This window comes from Syngnathus scovelli, chromosome 8, assembly GCF_024217435.2.
Source record: "Syngnathus scovelli strain Florida chromosome 8, RoL_Ssco_1.2, whole genome shotgun sequence".
Lineage (NCBI taxonomy): Eukaryota > Metazoa > Chordata > Actinopteri > Syngnathiformes > Syngnathidae > Syngnathus > Syngnathus scovelli.
The window spans coordinates 14,392,329-14,414,509 of record NC_090854.1 but is presented as its reverse complement, the minus strand read 5'-3'; the positions used below and the strand labels follow the sequence as shown (position 1 = coordinate 14,414,509).

General features: G+C 40.9%; 1 long non-coding RNA gene across 13 annotated transcripts in view; it reads right to left on the bottom strand.

Annotated features, from left to right (window-relative positions):
• LOC125973450 (uncharacterized) overlaps nt 1–19,686 on the bottom strand; it is a 45,714-nt gene extending 26,028 nt beyond the window's left edge. For 3 of the 13 annotated variants that reach the window (XR_011087219.1, XR_011087228.1, XR_011087223.1), the window contains exons 1-3: nt 19,357–19,685; nt 17,865–17,977; nt 208–17,759 (exon numbers count right to left, since the gene is read on the bottom strand). This is a non-coding gene — a long non-coding RNA (uncharacterized lncRNA). Of the gene's footprint in view, nt 1–207; nt 17,760–17,864; nt 17,978–19,356 lie in introns of all 13 variants that reach the window. The other 10 variants (XR_011087222.1, XR_011087229.1, XR_011087230.1 and 7 more) reach the window with 8 other exon arrangements.
• Between the last annotated feature and the right edge of the window lie 2,495 nt (nt 19,687–22,181).

Below are 22,181 nucleotides of genomic sequence, written 5' to 3'. Positions count from 1 at the left end.
GAGTCTGTCCGCTACTAAGCCAGTCCAAGTTACATGGGTTGGAAATTAATTAATTTTCTATTCTCCTTTTCAACATAAATCAGCGGAAACATGAAAACAACTAAACACTTTCCATTTGGACTTGGAATTGAAGCAAGTCAAATCTATATGATCTATGTTAAAATGGCTAAGCTGTGCATCCCTGATGTGATAAAAAGGTGTGGGTACCTGTGGTCTTTGGTCTTTGCTCAGACACCTTCAGCAAATGGAGCACTGCAGGATCTGTGAAGCGCAAAAACATACACACAAATACAAGAGAAAGTTACAACAAAGTTTATAAGGGTCATTTGATACACTGCAGGCTTTTCCAGTGCACACTCATGCAACATCCCGACAGCGTTGGCGCACCACCATTCTTGCCCGCAAAAGCAAAGCTCAAGATGGTCGCATTGCATGGTCGCTCAATTTATTGCAACCTTTCCTAAATGTTTAATTCCATTCGGAGTACACCTCTCCTTTCTAAAAAAAAGTAATAAAACATGCTACAATCAAACAAAGACCCTACGGGTGCCCCGATAACATGATCACAGCAGCCAAAGAAATATCTGAACTGTGTTAATGAGGGGTGCTCTAGCACTCTCCTAAGCTTTGAAAAAAAAAAAACATGAAAAAAAACCCCATCAGAATAAAGCCCATGATTAAGCCATGCACCTCATTTTACATCATAACAGAGCAGGTGCAGCCCTCTCCATCAAAATGAAAAACAAACAAAAAAAAATGCCACAAAGCCAGCCATACTGTATATCACAGCCCTCACAACTCCTTCAGCGACAAATTTGGTGAACCCCCTCGCCGCACTTCCAAAACAAAACATAAACAACGTATTAACAAATTGTAGTACAGCTAAAGTTGGTGCACTCCCAAAACAAAAAAAAAAAAAAAAAAAATCAAACCACAGTATAGCCAATTAGTCAACCAAAAGTTTCACTATCAGTCATTTCGAACTTGCATCAGTCTTAAAAAAAAAAGAATATATATACGTATATATACATTGAAATCACAATAGAGCAATTGCGCAACAATCAATACATTAAAACAAAATCGCACCATGATATACATGTAAATAAATAAGAGAAAACTAATTTGCTTTTGCTGGAATATTGCATCAGAGCTGTGACGACACGTCAAATTAGAACAACTTTGTTCCACACCTTTCCCTATATATAAATAAGTTGTCAAAGTGTCTGATCGGTCCGGTAGCATACCAAAGTCCATGAGACATCTTCAAAATTCCTTTCATCATCACTCTGTCGGTAAGACAGGTGAATCTCATTCCTCACACGTTAACGCACACTTTATGACATCTGGGTGAAGACATGCAAGAAGGGAAAAAAAAATCCAGATCTCTGCTCGGAACATTTGAACTTGCAGAATTGTTTTCCATCCTGCAGCAGTAATTTGCAATATTGGGTCTAAATTGTTTAACTGTCTGCGTATTTCACAATTCCTCAAGAGGTGGACTTAGACACAGAGATATGATTTTATTATCCTGAGGATCGCTTATTATATCATAAATGATCCATCAAAGACTCGAAGTGATATCTTAAAGCAGGCGAAATGGGGAATGTGTGGTCTGAAGCGCAATGTGTTTTCAAGGGCAGTTGAGGATGTTTTGTATTCGCATTGCATCATCCAAAAATGCATTTACTGGTTGCTTTGACAAAACATGCCGTTCAAAACCCAAAATCGTCATATAGTGGACAAATAGGATTTTCATTGGACTCCTATGAAAGGGTCCTTCAATATATTTATTTTGATGTGTTTTTTTTTCTTTTCATTTTCAGACAATATGCCTTGTTCCGAAGCGGTTTGTTTGACTTGACATTTCTAACGGCGACTAGAAATGCGTGGCATAAATGTGGCGCTATGCAAAGCTTGTTTTGATTGTACATAAATGAAAAGACAGAATTTAATTTGTTTGTTAAAGGTAAAATTGGCAGTTAATGCAGATAGTCATCAGATACTGACAAAATCACGAGCTGATATTTTCGTTAAGTTGTTTTTTTTTCCCCCAAAAAAGATTGCAAATATCTACATTTAAATTTTTTTTTGGAGCATTAACTGTAAATCGATGATGCCTGGCGCAGGTTACACCATCATCTGTGTAAGTCATTCATTCAAAGTGAAAGTGAAAAATCATCATCGCCTGCTGTGATGGCGTCAAAGGGGAAATACACCTGCTGTGGGGCTTTACCGTCATGCCTCACCGAAAATTCTTGACTTTTCCCTTTTAAGTCCCTTGTCATTCTCACTCTGAATCGCCATCGTTTGCACGCATATCGTCGGGCGTCTGGTACAAGACAAAAAGCGGCGGAGAAAGCCGACGACGCTATCGCTACAGGATGTGGAATTCTCTGAATTCATTTTGAAGTAGCTCACACTTGTCTGGAAATGAGTGCAGGGGAGGGTTTAGGGTATTTTTCTCAACAGCCCCAGCAACATATTCTCAATGTACTATTCTCAGTCTTACACTGACTAATTGAAATCCTTTGTCAGCTCATCAATGTGATGATTTCTTTTTTTTTTTTTTTTTTAACAGAAAACCACATAGCTGCTTTCTTTCCTATCACTCATAGAAGATTGAATCTAATTTGCTGGAAAACACATTTGACATCTCATCAAGCTGAAGAAAGGTGTCATTCAGCCCCCATCAAAGTTTCACATTGATAAATCAAATGAAGTAGCAAAAGGAAATGAATGCAGAGAAAAGGAGATGTCAAAGAATAGACTGAAAAGAGATACAGTAGATGGAGTAGTAAAGGAGAACAAATAAGACTCAGTTAAAAACTCAAACATCAAACAAATATGATGTAAAACAAAACAATGAGGATGATAGGGAACAAAAAAAAAAAAAAAGCAGAGGAATGGTGATTAAGCCAAAAAACCTTACGGGATTGCATACGTTGGATGACAGGATGGAAAAGCGATCAGATATTACATTAAAGACGGACTTCAGTGACAAACTATATATAAAGAAGACGAGAGGATTTGAGAAATCAGAAGAAAATCAGATATTGATTGGATGTCACAAGAGAAAAGGAAAAAAATAGAACCGAGATGTTATGAATGAGCCTTTTTAAAAAAACGAATCAAATCTGTATTTGGTTGATCTGCACAGGTAAAGACTTAAAAGAACAAATTTTGCATGGATTCAAATACAAAATAAAACCATAGATGATATGAGTCTTAGCAAAATAAAAAGGATCATGTCAGACGAGTGACGAGAAATAGAGAGACAGATGGGATAGCATGATACAAACAAATGCGAGCATAGATATGATCATATTTCAATTAGTACAAAACAATAAAAGCACAAGAATTGATATTTGATATTGGATAAAAATAAAATACCAGTAGAGCTCAAATAAGATCATCATTGATAGAAAACATAGACGGCATGAGAAACAGGATGACATGCAACCATATAAAACAAGTAAAAGTGAGAGTTTTTAAAACAACACTAAAAAGCTAGGAGAAATAATTAAAACAAAATATTAACTTGGATGTTGATGTTTTGCAACGCCATTAGAAATTTCAAGGGTTTTTCATACCAATATTTTGGACTGTATAAATCATCAGCAACGAGTGTCGGGCAGTCAGTCGCGGGTCATCGGAGTACACCAAAGTCGACCGATGACAAACGTGCGAACGCGGGATCGCCTAACCTGACAAGGCAGCTGCCTTTCCAGCTCCTGATAAGAAAAAAAAAAAAAAAGCAGGGTGGACGTCGAGGGACAGTCGCATTAACTTGAAGCTATAATTAAAAAAATAGTCTTTGCAGTTTGGTCCAATAGATTCCATTGATGATTTCATGCAAATCTTTACTCCTAGCTTGTTTGTCAACTTGTTCCCAATCCCGGGAAGACCGTGTGAAGGCCGAGGTGTTTTCACTGTCTCCTTCACTGGGAATTCCCCTCTCGGAGCCGCAGCTGTACATTGGCCTGTGTGCAAAGGCATGCCTATGTGTGTGTACATATATGTGTGTGCGCGTGCATATGCGTGTGTGTTTCCTCCCTCATTCCCAGGCTTCTGAGTTAAAGCCTCTTAAATGTCCCCCCTTTGCCTTTTGTCCTCACGTTTCAGCTGAAGTTTCCCCGCATTCATCCCACCATTCCGACTGTGTGTGTTTGTGTGTGTGTGTGTGAGAGAGAGCTCCGGAATGCACTTTTGGTTTGACAGGCACCTCAACTGCATGTGAATGTGTGTTTGAGTTTGCATGTGTAAATAAAGCCGTTTAAAAACAAATCATGATAAGTAAATTAAAGGTGAATTTTGTGAATAATGCAATCTTTTTTTTTTTAAACGCAGGCATGCTTTTGGCCCTTGTGCAAAATCAACACGCGCGTGCACACAAACACACACACACATGCGTACACACGCACACACACCAAATATGTGCTCTGGCTCAACGAGAGCTCTGCACCCACTCACCCACACAGCCACCCACACACTCACGTGCACTGCCAAACAGCGCTCGCTCATGAGCCACCCACCGCATCCCCTTCCCAATCCACCCACCACACACACACACACACACACATTTCACACCGGGCATACGCCTGATTTCCTCTTTTTTTTGGCAGCAATAAAATGCTAAACCCAAATACATGATAATCACATTCCGTGCATATCTCTCCCGCCAGCGGGAAGTTGCGACTGGTTTTCTGCAAAAGTTGCTTGCAGTATGCGTGCGTGTGTGTGCGTGCGTGTGTGTGTGTGCATGTGTCAGTGCATGTGTGTGTGTGTGTGTGTGTGTTGTGCAACCCTGGACCCAGAAGAAGGAGAAGAAGATGAGAAAAAAGGCAGAATGAGTGCGAGGGAACAAAGAGATCTGGGGTGAAGTCTCACACATTCCTCAGGCTTGCCAATATTCTACCAAGCACCATCGTGGCTGCTGCAAATCCAGACACACACACACACACGCACACACACACATAGGGTGAAAGCTCACACCTAACTTTTTTCCAGCCAAAATGTCCCCTTGGTGAACAATGTCTAGACCATGAAAAGTGATATAGGGATTGTGCCACACAAATGAAGACAACACATTATCAATGAACACAAAACCACACACAAACACACACAGTAAAACAACATTTTCATTTAGTGGACCAACTACAATCCCCACAAAGACAAAACAACCCCACAGCAAAATGTGGAATCTCAAGGGTCGTGCTCATAACGACAGAAAGACAAGAATGTGTGTAATAAAACCACATTTATGTCATCCGTCGTGAATGAACAATAAAAGTTCGGCATGCAACTCAAACGCTTACAAATGCTGACAGGCAAGAAGAGGCTGTCCTACCTTATCACGTTATTTTTTTTGTAGCAGAAGAAGGGATGCAATTAGAGAGAAAGAAAAGCATTGAAAACAAATGCATGTTGCGTTGTTGATGTGTAAAGAGTGAGCACTACCTGAGCACATGGCACGCCGCACTTTCTCCACGCGCTTTTGTCTCTCTCTGCTGCTCGCCTCGCATGCTTCTCCATCTGCCTGTCGCTCAGCGTCTCTCCTCATGTCTTCCTCCCTCCCTCGCTCACTCGTTCACCCTCCCTCCTTCTCTCTCTCTCTCTCTCTCTCTCTCTCTTTTTTGGCCTCTCTCTCCCCCTCACACCCTCCCCTCCTCTACTGAGGTAGTAACTCGTTTCACTTGAGGCAATAAAGTTGTCCCGCCTCATGCTAACTACATGAGGCCCAAGGTGCGCCGAGTGTGTCCGTGCAAAATTTCAGCGAGAATTCTTTCATAAAAATGCTAAATATTTTGAAAAAACACGAACAACATAGAGTCCGTGGACCATATAGACCAAGGTATGACCCACCAAGCTTCTCGGAGCAAAGTAGTATAGCAGGTTCAATTTTAGTGGTGCTCAGACAGATTCCTTTGGAGTAGGTTTCCAGAAAACTAAAAATGGCTGAATGAGATGAAAAATGGAACGTGGACACCAAAATGGCCGACTACCTGTAGTCAAAGGCATACGTTTGATTTCCGTGCGTACTGTTTTGATGGACATACTACTACTTGTGGCGGGTGCTGGGTTTTGGAAGTTGTGTTCAGGGACCTATGTACATTTCTGAGAAGATACACATTCATTTTCTAGAGGCTCTCCCTGAAGCTCATGGCAGCTGCAAGGCAGTGCACGCCACATATAGACAAACAACCATTCACGACTGGTCAATTTAGTCTTGAATGAAAGTAGTACGCAATATTTTATAATGCGCCAGTAGTACGTAGTTTTTGAGTCTGCTTTCTGCGACTGTGGACCAGTGCAGGACTGTTTTCCAAGCCTTTTTCACTTTAACAACTCCCCTTCCATGTGTATAAAAAGCTTCGAAAGTCAGATGACTTTTCCTGCATGCGTTTATTTACGCAGCCACATTGGCGGCGTATTAGTGCCAACACGCCAAAGACCAACAATGGAGAGCAACGATAAAACTAACGTTTATCCGTCAACATTCCACCCGAGTGAATTCACATCTCACTTTAATGAAAAGGACATATAGTAATGAGACACGTGCAAGATGGACGGGATATTGGATATTACTGATCTATTTAGCATTAGAGGTGCTTAGGTGGAATGCTAATACTCGTTTTGGTATGGTTATGGCTAACAGTAATCATTTTTGTTCTCATTAAAGAGTTTCTAGTTGCTTGATCGTCACTCGGCCTGATTCATTCTGCAACGCCACACATACTGAGACGTTGAGTGTTGCCAATTTGATTCGTTCTGACTCGAATGTAACGGCCGATTCGCCACTCTATATGATTCAGAGTCATGACTGAATTCTTCACAGTACAGGCCTAGTAATAATACCTCAATTGAGACATGATATTTTACTTATGGCCTCAGAAAACCCTAAAAAATTCTGGGCATTTAACAATGTTTATTGTGGCTTGTGTAGACCTGCACTGCATCATTGTGAGAACTATACGTCTAACATTTCAGCACTCTTGTGTAGGTGAAGTTGGTATTATCAATTAAGCTACCTACCGGAGGCCAAAGTGATGCATCATTACTCACCGAATTCCATCCTACGTCGTGCATCCTTCAAATGCATCTCATTATAATCTGCAAGAAAATGAAGCATTTTACGGTGAGTCATGGAAAGCTTTTAAAAGGTACATTATTATTTATATTATATATAAATTATATGCTTACAACTGCAGTTTGTCAACGTTTCCTGATCCATCTATACTAAAGTACGCACCTCAATTCTTCAATCAGTATTATGAATGATGGCGTTTAGTGTTAGCATCGAATTAGTAGTAGGCACAAAATTTGAAATTTAGATTTTATTTGTTACATTATGACAAAACATCATGAAACGGTTTCTCAATAGAAGCATGACCGATGGTCTAAATGAGTAATTGAATTGACTGATCTAGATTGTGCTGGAAATTTACCGATTAATTGATAAAAAATATGCAAAAAATATTGCATTTCCTCAGAAATGCCAGGAATGGGCATAATTAAAAAAAAATAAGATAGGATTTTCACTTTCACGTAAGAAGACACTCTCGTAATAGAAAAAACTAGGATAGCTTTGACATGGAAATTATACCAATAGTTTAAAAAAAAAAGTTTAAAAAAATCATTACACTCAACATCACAAACAATAAAGATGTCCACTTATGCATCTGAACTCTTCAAATGTTCTTCTTGGTGAACAGAAAAGACATTCCTACTTAGACACTTGTCAAATGACTTCTCACAAGGGGGACAACCAACGCCATAAATCCACTTCCTGTATGTGTCACACTTTGCGGGACCTGACAAGCAACAAGTTTTCCTTCGCTTGAGATACAGCAAAAATAGGAAAACAGGCTGGTGTTGACGTTGCAATCAGAAATTCCAAACTTGGTTCAATAGGGCAGCGTCAACCCAAACACAAGTCTCGGGGCTGCGAGAGGTGATAAATGTTGTTCATCATCTGTTGTTTTTTTCCATCCCCACCCGCCAGGCCAAAATATTATAGAAAGGAAGTAGACGGGCAGGTTGAGGGATGAGCTGATCACGTGTGTTTTTTTTTTTTTTTGCGCAAATTATATCAAAAGTGACGTCTTGCTGGAGGGAATCACGAATTTTGGTTGTAAAATCTAAAATTTTGGTCATGTTGGTCTTGTCTTGTGCAAGCGACAACGTCAAGAGAAGTCATTCTACTTGGAGGTTCTTCTTTGTTGACAAAAATTGGATCATTTATGTTTTGTTGTTTTTTGAGAACTCCGCACGAATGTGAAGGGATGCATTTGCAATTGATGATTAACACTCAAGGTTTTTTTTTTTTTTTTTTTTTTTACCAGGGATGGATTGGCCCAAAAATGCCATTAGTGGCCCTCCTCTTGACAACCCACTGATGTTAATTGCCGTCCATATTGTAAAGAGATTAATTAGCTGTCTATATTGTAAAGAGATTAATTAGCTGCTTCCTCTAAAATTGTGAGTTGGTCTTTTGGGCTAAATTGGACAAAAATAATAATGGAATCGCACTGCATCGGCCTCAAAAGTCACCAGCCCACCGGGCATCTGCCTGCAAGCCATTCCAGGCCTGCTTCTCACCATGTTAAACCAGAAAAGTGCAAAGATGCTTCGTTCTATATTGTTAAGTTCTCTTCAGAAAATATAATTCTATTCGCAGGTTGACACATTGACAAATCATCAGAGCACGTGCATATTTTTGTGAAACTTTTTTGCAAACTCAAGAGATGATGGGTAAGACCCAACTGGCCCATAAGTGTCAGACACTTCCTGCCTCTTTAGCCCTTTGCTGTAAAACCCCCAAAGATTTTTTTTTTTGGATCCCTTCTTGTTCAGCCTTTGTGTGAAGTCCTCTTTGGGAAAAGTGAATCTACTTGAATGTCCATCGCGTGCGCCCACCTCCTCTTCTCCTCCGCCAGTTGTGTGCATGTGTAGGAGTACGAGGGTGAAGGAGGACCACTTTGCGTGGGCTGAACAGTGCTCGGGCTTTCTCTGCCGTGGTGTTAATAGGCCTCTCCCTCCTCTCAGCGGGACAGAAAAGCCGCCGTTTGCACAGAGGTAATGGAGTGATGGAGAAGTGGAAGGAATATGTGTGGGCGATCCATGATGAAGGCCTCGCACCTCTTTCTCTCTCTTTCAGCTCCCTGGCTCACTTCTCCCAGCACTTGCTTTCTCTCTTTTCTCACTCATCAAGGCTTTTGCGTCCACAGACACAGCGCTAAAAGTCCTTGTCGGAGTTGCAGATGATGAGCACATGTATCAAAGAGACATAAACGCCTGTGCATACTAATTAGATTCTTCGAATCACGTCGCTTTTGTCCAGCTTGGCGGTGGCTTTGCGGCCGCATCCAAACACATGGGAGGGAGAGTGAAGTCACTCTGTGGGAGAGTAAAATTGCCTGTGAGGAAGACGAGGCAAGCGTCCAGCCAAGCTGCTATGAATTTATTTTTACAGTCACGTGACATGAATATTAATTTGAGTGTCGATTTCATTTCTCTCCCCCACGTTGGTCAGCAGTTGCGCCTGTCGTCATTCTCAGAAACAGCATCAGGTTTGGTACCTGGTAGATGTTTTTGGAGAGCAGGTTGCTGATCAATTTGGGGAGCTGCCAGTGAAGCTAGTCAAGTTTGTGAGAAGGACTGGGGCTTAGTCGCTCCCTCACAACGAGAGCGTGCAAAATTCCAGTAGGCTAACATTTGCTCGCCCAGTAAAGAGGGGAATTGTCATAATTGTTTGTGTACACCACAGCAACACTGAATCTTGCGATCAATTAGGTGATGACGTAATTGCAACAACAGGAGCCAGGAGGATTTCGTCCTCCCCCGCATTAAAATCGGGGGGCATCGCTTATAAAACAGCAACACGGGAGAATTTTCCGTCTTTTACAGGCAATGTGAAAGGTTGGGTTAAGCCTGCGGCGGCACACGGCGAGCTTTAAAAATTGTCAGCCGACTTCCCAACTATGAGCGACCCCACACGTGATGAGAAAAAAAGTCACGTACTGTATGTGGTGTGCAGCCACGCGGCAAGAGCAACACATCGACACAAAGGGATTTCGTGCTCGTTCGTTCCAGAGGGACATGACGCACGGTGTGAAGTCGGGCCAAAAAAATCCAACATGTTGAATATCCACGATTTGAGGTCAGACGTCCTTCTGATTAGCCCAGGCGCACCAAACACGGCAGGATTATCCGACAAGAGTATTTTTGGAGCCATTAATAGAATCAGGGCTGACCTACGATTGTCGGAAGGGGAGATTCGGGGGTTAAATTCGGGCTTTCGTAAAGGAATGCTTGGGTTCTAAAGTTCTTTTTGCAGTTCTTCAAACTTGGATTTGTTGTTGGGCTGTTGTTTTGGTTAAACCGACCAAACACAGATTGGGATTCTGAGATTTGAAAGTAATTAGAAAGATATTTGTAATGAAATCTCTCTTGCCATGATGGACCTTAAATCAATGACCTGATTCAGAGTTTGAATCCGTAAAAATCAAACCAATTTCACAAGCAGCTTTATCCACACGCAGATGATTCAATTCCCAAAAGTTGAACTTGCAAACGGCTGAAAGCAAAGAAAACAATTATTTCTTTTGTTTGTTTGCATGTTTTGCTATTGGGCACACATGATGGATGCTACTTCATTGTCTTCATCTTCTTCTTTGCCTCCTTGTGAAGAGGCGTCGCACTTGCAAGCTCTTTTGTACTTGGCTTGTTGCGATGATGACAGCAAGCCGCTCGCATAATACGCTTGTCCTTGAGCGCACTGTGATTATTGTAGTGTAGACAAAAGACTTTCTTATAAATTATCCACTATTGTAAACAAGCGGTGCCATCACAAATAAAAAATAATAAATGTCAAGATTTTTTTCCAATTAAACTTTCCATTATGTTGAACGAGATGGGGCTGGCGGGGAGGTGTCGAATGGCACTTGTATTAGTTTTTGCCTCAAATGAAATATGTAGTCATCCTTTGAAAAAAAAATACTGAAGAGCGATTTTGTTAACCTCCATGTTTGGTTGCACAACATGCACAGATGGACCCGGTCTTCTTGAGGCAGCGGATTAAGACAGAAAATGTCTTTATTTTCAGAAGCAAATAGCAGCAGATGAATCTTCCTGATGAAGATGAGTGACTTGTGTGAGTGCAGTTTGATATCAGGAGAGACACATGGGGGGCTTAGGAAGGGGGGCTTCCCCTCCTTTTCTGAGAGAAGGGTGGACCTATCATTTTTTCATTGACAGGAAACACTCACCACAAACCGTTTTCTCCTGTCCCGACCAACTACACACACATGGAACCCCCCCCAACACACACACACAGGGCTGGTATTCACTTTACAAATGATTTTTCACTTCACATTCAAATGTCCAAGGGGGTTAACTAGAACATTTGTCTTTGTGATTTCCCTTTACCTTGAATGAGGAATTCCCCTGCTGTTTTTTTCCCCATCTCTCACTCCTTTGACTCGAAAGCCTCCATCGAGACCTGCTCGAGTTATGACGTTCTCGGCTTTGTCTCGTGACTTCTCAGATGTCTACTGGAAGGAAAAAGAAAGTCTTGCATCATTTTATGTCGCTCAGAAAAAAAAATTTTATCGGCCAGGAGTCAAAATACTTTTTTTGTCCATGTATCAAGAGTATCAAAACAATCAGCCAAAAGTAGCAATCACATTTTAATTTGGAGTTTGATTTTTTCAGAAAAATATTTGGGGGGGGTCATTCATGTTCCAGCCATGACTATAAATTTTGCACAAACTTGGCCAATAAAGCTGATTCTGATATAATATAAAAATTTTGACAATTGCCGGTCTTGTTAAGTTGATGTTGTTTTAAAGACTAAGTCATTTTTTTGTATTTTACAGATAAAGCACTTATAAAATGTGGCGGACATGTTTTATACACACACTTGTGCCTTTCTGTAACACACAACACGGCTTGATTCTCTTCCTCCTCGGGTACTTAATCTTCCAGATCACCTGTCGGTATAATGAGTCAACAGCAAAAGCAGCAATCCTGCTGCAGAATCTGCGTGGCAACGAATAAGGCAGAGGAGGACGTGGAGGAGGAGGCGCACCTAGGGGAAGACCTCTCTGTGGAAACGAAGCCTGGTCCACCTTTGTGTGTCAGCTTTGCCTCCTCCTCCCAGCTGCTTTCTACACCTACGTTGTCCTCCAACTTCCCGCTCCCTTTGCTCCATCCTCTATTTCCATCCTCCTCACATCAAAGACACCAATGCCCTTAATGCAAAAATGTATGACTTTTCCCATTGTTTAGCTGAGTTAAACAGACTTTCAAGCACCGTTTCCATTTTTTTCTGCCTTTTTGGCATTATGTAACGTTACGTAATTGTATCCGGATATTTGAGAGAACATTTGTCAGACTCTCCCTGACAAACTTTTATTCTCACACGGACACGCTTGCAATAAATGCCGCATTGAGGATGATCTCTGGTATTCAGGCGCAGCTGCTTCTTGAGAGAAGAGGGTAGGCTTGTAATGGCGGATTCAATTGATGCTTTTACATGTTAAATAATAAAAAAAAAAATTAATGTGATGATGGTTTAACCTTGTTTGTATTGATTGAAATTTGTGAAGACTAAGTTCCTACTTAATTTAATCACGATAAAGAGTGCCCAGCATTTGCATGCACATTTTTACTAAAATTTCAGATTCAACAGTTAAACTAAGGCTATGTTGAGAATTTTTGTCAAATTTTATCATTTTATGGAGTTATTCACATTGCAAAAAAAGATGCCACCTAATGTGAAGAGAATATGGAAGTACGTAAATATGGCGCTGGATGTCAATCTCACACCTGACCAAATTGAAATAGAGTCAGTCATAACCTATAATCCTCTTAGATACAACAAAGCTAATATATAATGGAAAGTACTGTAATATTTTTTTTTGTCTCACTTGTGCAGCCCGGCGTGGCCCGGTACCGGTCCGGGGCCCGGTGATTGGGTACAATCACACTAATCATCTGATTGCTGTGCGAAAGCGCACGATTACGGCTATATCACCCTTGCTACTTTCTGTGCACTTCCAGATGGACTACCCAATCATGACATTTTTTTCTGCTACCATGTACAGAGTAGTCTTTATTTATTTCGTGTCTCACACAAGCATTTAGTAGCTGAGTTGAGTGAATAGATGGAGCAGTTGAGGTCATTGCATTGCAGTGTTTTTGTGGGTCATTTGCCCCCCTCACCAGTTCAACACCTCTCCTTTTAACGGCAAGTCATAATGAAAGCTGAAGGTTTTGCAGCCACAAAGAAAGCGAGAGAAAAACAGTGAGAATGGCTGTTTGGTTTCTAGGCAACAGTGAACGCCGGGCCGCGGCGAGGGGCTGCAGGGTGGGTTTCCGAGTTCCCATGTTTTCTGCCTTGTCTCCACATTCTCTTCCTGAGGAATGTGACCCACCTGACCCCTGTGAATGCGTCTGGATGGAGCCGCCCCTCCCGGCGTACAATCACCGTGCACTGTAATCGAAAAGCCTTTATGAAAGCAACTCTCGCATTCCCTTTTTCTCGCCCCTTTAGCGCAGAAATAGACCAAAATAATAACACTGATTGATTTCGATGTACATTTTTTTCGAATTGTATTCTCTTTTTGAATTCTGGTTGTATGATTTTGTTTTGGCAATTGTATTTACATTTACAGTACAGATACATTTTCAGAAGCTCACCAATCAAACTAACAGGACGAAATATAAAATACAGCCAAATATTGTTTTTTGTCAATAACCATAAATCCAAAATGGTAAAAATAACAAAACCAAATTATTTTCTGCACACAGCTCATCCTCGCTTTGGTCACAAGCCTATCCCAGGTGACTTTACACCCTGAACTTGTCGTAAGCCAATCACAGGGCACAAAGGGACTCACATTCACATTATCAGAGAAATTACAGGAAGAGAAAGACATGTAGGCACTGCACAATCCAAATTCTAACCCTCGTCCTCTGAGCTCTGACTCAGTTTCTATGCTGCCCAACAGACAAACCCAAAATGCAGGATAATAAAATATTGCTGTCGCTGGCGTTTTTGAACAAAAGTTAAATAATATATCATTTATTTATACATACAGTACAATGGGCGTTTGCATACACACGTCTCAGCACATTGAGGGGGATTTTTTTCTTGTTTTTAAATTTTTTTGGGGGGTGGGCAAACCTTGATTTTCATGCTAAACTCTTATTTATGGTATATTATTCATTCTTATTGTGATTATAATGTTTATTATTTATAGTCATTATTTCAAGTGTATGGGCATGAATTAGTCACTGAGCCAATATACTGCATGGAAACACACAGGAAGTGTCAAAAATAAAATAAATTGTGGACATTTGATATTTCTACAGGTGCTTTGTCCAGATCACCTGTCACAGTGCTCCACCAATGAGCCGAACTGTCTCATCCTGTTTTGCCGAATCAAAAGTTGCTTGTGTATCGTAGAACCGCTACTTATGTTAACTAGTAAACAGACAAACGGAGAAGGGAGACAAGACCCATATATGAATTAAAAATTTGTTGTGCAAGTGTACCTAATGCCGTGGCACGTGAGTGACAGTATGTTACATCAAGCGTTTGCCACGTCAAGTATGTTTATGGGTCCGAGAGAAAGAAGCGACAGTGATGGTTGGCTCACGGGCCGCCTGCAGTGGAGTGCAACATGGAGGTGTACGGAGGACGATGAGACAGAAGGCCATGATACACACTCCATCTGGACACACACTCATTGTGAGCAGAGTGTGAAAGAAAAAGAAAAACAAGAAGAAGAAGGGGAAAGAGAACAACATCATTTAGACGTGTAGAAAAAGAAGACATTCAAGTATTGATTTATAAAAAAACGCAATCGTCAATGTTCAAAATTGACGAATGGAGATGTGAGTAGGCTATTTTTTTTTCAATAATCCTGAAATAGGTGTTAAGTTGTTTTTATATGCACTAAACAAATCCTACGCCCGCCTGAAATCCTGCAAACTCACACATGCTGAGGTGTTGAGCAAATTGACCTCTGACCCTTGCAAACTGCTCATGCTCGTTCACAGGCGTTACATGAAAGGGAGCAACAGCAGCGAACCACAATCGCATCCTCCTACAGATGCCTCAACAGTCACGATTCTTTGCAAGCGCGCGCATGGAAACACACACACACGCGCACACACACACACACGCACACTTATTAACTGTGATTATGCACACATGCTTTTTCTGCACATGTAATCATGAAAATTACATGAGTGTACGATGAAGATGAGCAGCACGAAAAATGCCAAGAAAAGCGTCTCTGCCACGTCTACATATCTTTAAAAATATATATGTATTGAAGTGGCTGTCATAAAGAAATTACAATTTCTACACAACTCCACTCTCAAGGCTTGGAGTTAGCAGCTATGGTAACTTAATTTGGAGCAACATCGATTTTGCCCAAGATGAGCCTCAATGCATGATAGCAGTTAGCACAGTGGGAAGCAGCTGCTACTCAAAGAACATTTCTGATGAGAATGTACATTCAAAAGTAATACAATGGCTACAGTCAACGATAGACCTAAGTTAACGTAATTAATTTAGGGGGCAAAATTATTGGAACAGATAAATAGAATAACATGAATATAGATAATATCTACTTGTAATAATGATGCACTTATTTTTGGGAGCCATTGACATGACCAAATATTTTGTGATTCTTTTCTGGGTTTTTGCTTTTATTAGGAATTATTCTATTCTGATTTCATTTACTCTCCTCATTAGCAAGTTAAATTCACGTTGGACAGGTTTTCGGCGATTGATTTGGGCAATGTGACTTCTTGCTTCTTTATTGCTTTATTTTTGCCCGTGTATTTTGGCTCATTATCTTGCTGCATGATGAGGGTTGCATCTTTCTTTACATTGACAGACAAAATGTTCCTTCTAATGTTTTACAGCAGTCGCTGGTTGGGGCCTAATTACAATTAGATTTATAAAAGTGTAGATTTAATTTTTTTTAAGCATTTGCTTTTTTATTTAATGACGAAATCATTTTTTCAATTTTAGTTTCACCGTTACTTTTTGTTAACTATAATAAACCTGCTTAGTTTATTATATTAACCGGGCGATATTTTCACCTCATGATAGAATCAACCGATTCTACAAATCTCTAAGGTGCTTATATTCCCTTTGGATGCGTATTTGGAAACAGAACAAACAGGATTTTCTCCTCATGACAGAGGAATCGATTCTACAAATCCCAAAAGATGCTCACATTTCCGGTGGATTTTATTTTATTTTTTGCTCTCAAACATAAAGGTGACTTCACCGGGGCCATCTTTTGGGAGCCAGTTTACAGGCTGCAGGCTGTGGCCGAGAATAGCACGCGGTGTGATGCTCCTCATGCATGGCGAGATGAATAAATATGAAGATAACCTGGCCCTTTGCTGCACTTTTTTGCTGCCCCCCCATATGTATCTACTGAAGAGAAACCACACCAGCCCCTGGCCATCATCGTCGATGTACTCACGTGTTTGTTCGTCTTAGTGCCTCGCCATCTGACTTTGTGCAATAGTGTGTAGTTTTGTGTTTATGTGTGGGCGGCTGTGTAGGAGTGTGGTGCGCTTGCTTTGGTGCGCGGCTGTGTAGGAGTGTGGTGCGCTCGCTTGCTTGCTTTTTAACAGAGCTTCCAGTTGGACACATTTATGAATCTTTTGTTATATTCTTCGTCTCCTATTCAGCTCGCCATCAGAGCCGGCAGCACTGCTCAAGTGCTGTGTTGCCCTTCAACGAAGAGGGAGGGAATAAAAGAAAAAAGCACTTGTTGGATCCGAAGAGGGGGGGGGATAAAATAAAAAAGGACTTGTTGGACTTGGAACAGGTGATTCTGCCTTGCTAATGATCAGCTCTGTGCATGAAATAATGATAGATGGAAGTCAATTAGAAATGTTCATGAATATGAATGATAAACATTTGTTCTGAAGATGTAAATTGTTTGGCTGATCTTTGTACGCGTGGACGAAAAAGAGCTGTGGGCGGAAACACTATCAGCAGCTCCAAAAAGACGAGATGAACAAAGGGAAATAATCCAAATTATTAACGCACAAATGGCGCCTCCTATATTTAAAACAATAAACATACCCAAACATATGTTGGAATAGCAATATTAAAATGTGTGACATCATGCAAAATGCAGCCGTTCTGTCAATTTTGTAATTCACCTGTTAAGTGGACACTGGTTGGCTCAGTTTTAAAAAAAAAATAAAAATTCGAGCTGTGATTACTTTGTTGGGGTGGAAACGCATTTCAAAGTCGCCAAGAGTCTAGTTACATTGACTTTTAAATGATCATACTTTGTGTTTTCTGTGCCGCTCACTGTATACATAAAATGACCCTTAAACAACCACAGCATAGACTGGACTTTCTATCATCTATCATGATTAATGTACTTGATTGTCAGATATAGTTAAGCTCAAGTACTTGCAAATATATACGTGTCTGTCTGTGTGGGTGTCTCCGAGATTGAACCGCCTCAGAGAGAAAACAGTCTCTAAAAGCCATCGCGCATTGAATTGCGGCGCTCAAGGTCGGATCGGAGAGCGCCATGAAGCGACGGTGCGTGGGCGGATGGGCTGAGCGGCGCTCGGCAAACGGGAGGGACGCACTAACCGTGTGACTACTGTAGATGGTCAATTACCCGGACGTCTAATGTGACAGGTTTTTCTTCTGGCTTTCAGGCAAATATCATCGAGGTTTAAGTTCTTGTCACGTTGCCCTTTATAAGAAGTCACAAGAAGGGGTGCATTTGATGTCAGGCTAGATGCAGAACCAGGCAGCAGAGATTCATTCATGTTGTGATAGATTTTTCTCGGTTAGTCACCTGTGCCACCTGCCTACTGGTTTCCGCCCACGTGTCAGGGGTGCACTGTCAGCGTCCACCTTGCCGTGTTTTGCGCCAGACAAATCCAAGCTGCTGTCCCTCTAGACAGTAATCTGAAGGAAAAAAGACAAAAATAAAACAAGAAGATGAGGGAATGAGAGTTGACCACAATGCCTTACACTCATGTCAAAGATTCTAAACACAAATGATGAACAATATGTTCAACGTAAAACTTTTACAGAGATATTCAGTTATTCAAACAGCAAAAACGAATTAATGCCCCCGACGAAAAATGTCTATAATTGCTTATGGATGTTAAAACATGGTGACACAGTGTGTGTATGTGTGTGTGTACCAGTACCTGGCAGTAAGGTGAGTCACACACACACAGGTAATCGCTCTGACATTCAATTCTAAAAAAACAGTGGTAACAAAATGGCTCTGGAAAACACACACACCTGCGCACACACGCACACAACACAATTGGCTTTCATGAATCCAAGGTTTGAAAAGGAAACAGGAAATGAGTCCATGGTTTGAAAATCTTTTCCCACTATCTATTGAGGACAGAATTTGATTTATAATATTCTATTTTGTTTGTTTACACATGTCACCATCAGAGCTGCTTGTGTGTTTGTGTTGCATGTATGTGTGTACACTCATCAGCATGTTTAATGTCGTTTATGATGTCATAGGGGTTCCCCCTTGACTGGGGTTTGCACTTTGTACTTGACTCACTGTGGATTCCCCAGTGTCAATGAGGGACGTTCGGTACTCAAAGCGCTTCACACTGCTTTCTCATTCACCAACTGATGACAACTAAGGGTTCAATGTCTTGCTCAAGGGCACTTTGACATGGTCACAAGGGCTGGGGATCGAACACCCAACCCTTGAGTTGGGAGACGGAACACTCTACCACTAAGCCATGCCGCCCCAAGTTTATAGCACCTGGTATTGCCAGGTGGTTTCCCATCCAAGTAATAACCAGGCTTGACCCTGCTTACCGTCCACGATCAAACGAGATCGGGCTTTCCCAGGGTAGTATGGCTGTAAACTGAAACGAAATAAATAAACAAACAAAAGTTTCGAGCCTAGAAAATACGGTAATTTGAATTGAAAAATACCGAGGGCTTTTTTATGATGGTATTCTGTTCCTACAACTCTGATATTGAGTAACATGAATTTGTTTGAACATACCAGTATGTAGCGAAGGTATCGGTTAATATTTCTATGAAAAACACTTCTAGGCCAAAATTTATTTTATTTTGTTGTCATGCAGCTACCTTGAAGCGAGCTACTGAGCTGAAATGTAAGCAGTCAGGTCGAAAAATGCCCGTATCGATCTTAGAAACTCATTTCAAAGATCGAAATCAAATGAAAAGGACACGAGCACCTTTAGTATGTCAAAAATGTCCGATTCTTTGCATTGCATTCAAACATTGTCAAGAGTTTTTTAGTTTTGTAAAAAAAATTGTCCAGTTGAATTACTCACTCTTTCCTTGAAAGGTTTCCTCTCACCCTTCCGGCAACAGCTACCGACTGTCAAGCAAAGTCGACTTTGATGGTGCGCTATACTTCTTGCCCGGGGCAACTTTTGCAAGGCTTGAAACGTCGCTTAGCTAATGGTGCAGACTTCAAGGTATCGGCGCAACGTGCACTTGAACGCGTGGCTTATACTCGCGCTCCAAACGAAGCCACCGATGGCCAACGCTCTCCGACAAGTTCTTGCAGAGCATTCTTCCAATGTTTTGACACGATCCCAGTCAGCTCAGCCTCATTCATACCATTCTTTTCATTCCTCCTCATGCTGCCACACTCCTTTTATTTGCATCCGTGTTCAGAAGCCTGTGCAGCATTAGTGTCCTCTACTGTCATTGCATCTTTTATTTGCATTTACAACAAGCCATTTGTTAGAAATTTTTGCATCTTTTATTTGTATTTACAACAGGCCTTTCGTCGGTAATTGATTTTTTTTTTTTTTTCCAACACAATATTTGTTGTGATTCAAAAGCGACAGTCCTTTTCACCAGGTTGTCACGCCCTCGCCATTATTTGTTGATGGGTCCATGTGACAGCCGCTTCTCTTTTAAAACAATTCACTTTTACTTTTTAAATGTTCTTTTTTTTTCTCTCTCTCTCCCAAAAGTGCGCACTTGAGTGGCGGCAGAGGTGAGCCATTATGAAGATGTGTTGGCGGAGGGAGAAAATGAGTGAAAGCGGGTGAGAGTGGCTCCATAGCGCTCCATGAGTGGGCCGCTGCGCATTCTTTTTGCCTTATTCACTCGACGAGCGTGGGAGGCTAATTCGTGTTTGCATTCAGCGGGTTTACCTAAGGGGGAAATGTTTTATCACACGCCGTCTTTGAAATCGATGACTAATTGTGCTCCTTTTTTTTTTCCGGGTCTTCTATTTCCATTTTCTCTCCATTCCCTGCACCTATTTCTCCTGCATGTTGCTATCATAGTGTGCGATAGCTTTCCCCCCAAAATTTCAGAAATGGGGTTGCAGGCCGAGTCCATTTTGTGTCCGAGTGATTCAGTGAGTCTAAAACCGTGGTGCATGCAGGGCATGTGTGGAATTGAAAATTTAATGGCGGTCTATTATAACAATCACTTTTACAAATTATGATTTTTGTTGTTTTTCTGCATTGCTGCTTGATATCATAATTTCTGTAAATTGTGCTATTTTCAGCAGAATGAGATAAACCAACTTACTGGATAACACTAGATGAATTGTTAATTGTGGGGAATCAATTAATTAACAATGCTTTGGAGTATTGAGGCAATATGGAGTGCACTACCCTGCTGCAACCTGCAGAGGCACTGTTGTAAAGGTGTCAGAATTAATCGATTAATCGACAACAAATCAATTATCAAATGAATCACCTCATATTTTAAAAATTGAGTAATCGTTATATGTTTTAACTAACGATTGTCTAAATCTTTCAAAAATAGACTGATTCCTTTCATCCTTCATGAAAGCAGACTGATTCATCTTTTGTGTGTCGTCAAAATAAGACATTTGCAAACATTTAAAAAGACCAATCAAAACAGGAGCTCAGCTGAGTGGGATTTCATGTTTGTATTTTCTATGTTAAATATATAATCCACAAAATCACATTTCTGAGGTGTCCATCCGCAACACCTCCACGACTTTAAATTGATGGCTTTATAGAAATGAAATATTTAACAATCCACAAAATAATTAAAATCAATCAAATGGATCGTTTACGTCCATCTTATTAAGAGTGCAGGAGCGGTGCCAACCCAATGAGACATCGTACCCTTTAAAAGGCACAATGATGTACGTTTCTCAGTAATGTAAAAAAAAAAAAAAGAAAAAGAAAGTGTGCTCTTCCATTCTCACAATCTCTCACAGAGAAACACACAAAAGCCCAGGAGACCAGTGCCTGCGTGGCCTTGGGAACTGAGGAGAACAGAATACTCTGAGGTCTGAAGAGAGTGGGATTGAGACAGTTGGAAAAAAAAAAAGCAAAGAGAATGAAGTGCATTCTCCCGACATGAGTCACCTCTCAGTGAAAGCTTTGTAATTTAAGCCACACATGGTGAAGAAGAAAGCGAGGGAAAGATGGAGAGAGACACAGAAGGAAAAGGTTAGCCATCGCCCTCCCTCCCCCAAAATAACGATAATAACATCAATATTTAACCATAGTAGTTAATTGGGGGATTTTACCTGATCGAGATTCATGCTCACAGTAATTGAGTTAATTTTCATAGAGTCACTGAGAGAAAACAGATCCACTACAAGTTCATTTACACCAAGACGATCTGTCGGCAGAGATTTCATCCGAGGGTAATCCTGGACGCTTGGTTTAATGGTGCCGGGCCAGAACCAGCTGTGAGACAGACCAGAACGGTGCTGACAGGACAGATCCGCCTCGACATGTATGGAATACGTTCAAAAAATGTCTCACATTTCCCTAATAACTGCAAACCCTCCAGGTCTATTTTATTGCCTTGTCAAAATAAAACCATGCTTCAAAAAGGACAGCAGTTCAATGCTGGTTATTAGCATTTTTTTTAAATCGAGAAGCGGCTAATAGAATCTCCGGAAGGAATTCACAAAAAGAATCATTCAGCTCCTTCGCAAAACGGCCATAGCTTTTATACACCTTTATCTTTCAGACAGAACACAGAAACGGATTATTGTCACGGCTGTGCGTGCATTCAAAACTTACACCGTCAACACGAGTATCCCGTGTGACACATTCGTTTCTCGACAATTGATTTCAACGCCACTCTTTCACACAGGTGTTATTCCTACCTCAGATAGGACTCCCACGTTGACTTTGTCTCC